Source organism: Penaeus monodon, chromosome 27 (assembly GCF_015228065.2).
Source record: "Penaeus monodon isolate SGIC_2016 chromosome 27, NSTDA_Pmon_1, whole genome shotgun sequence".
NCBI lineage: Eukaryota > Metazoa > Arthropoda > Malacostraca > Decapoda > Penaeidae > Penaeus > Penaeus monodon.
Genome location: NC_051412.1, coordinates 40,805,868 through 40,806,290, shown reverse-complemented (window position 1 = coordinate 40,806,290; position 423 = coordinate 40,805,868). Strand labels below are relative to the sequence as shown.

Sequence of the window (423 nt, the reverse complement as noted above, 5' to 3'; positions counted from 1 at the left end):
CGCCATCTACAAATATAAATGCATCTAATAATAATCTAAAACCCATTCAATATGCTTGAATCTAATAATATAAAGAAAATATAAACATTCAACCAGGCAGCCACTGACCACACCACACTATGGAAAATAAAAATATCCCAGGTTTACCAAACCACCATCAGGGGAAACCTAAACCATTACTCCATGGAAGTAAACGACTAGTATCCCCAGCTCCTTAGGGACATCAAAGGAAGGCGTTGGGAGCCCATAACGCCAGGCCACATGTCCCTCCTCGCCTGCTCTAATTAGGAATATCCTCTTCCCATCATAATTCAAACTGACTGGACTTCCTGCGCCCTCGGTCTGGTGGGAAAGGCGCTGTTGAGAGGGTGCGAGAGACAGGCTAGGGAGGGGGCGGGAGCAAGCCTTTCGAGAAATGGGGAA

The 423-nt window shown here is 46.1% G+C and overlaps 1 protein-coding gene across 1 annotated transcript in view; it reads right to left on the bottom strand.

Moving 5' to 3' along the window:
• Positions 1 to 423, bottom strand: part of LOC119590867 — a gene marked incomplete in the record, with an annotated part of 86,927 nt that overhangs the window by 1,454 nt on the left and 85,050 nt on the right.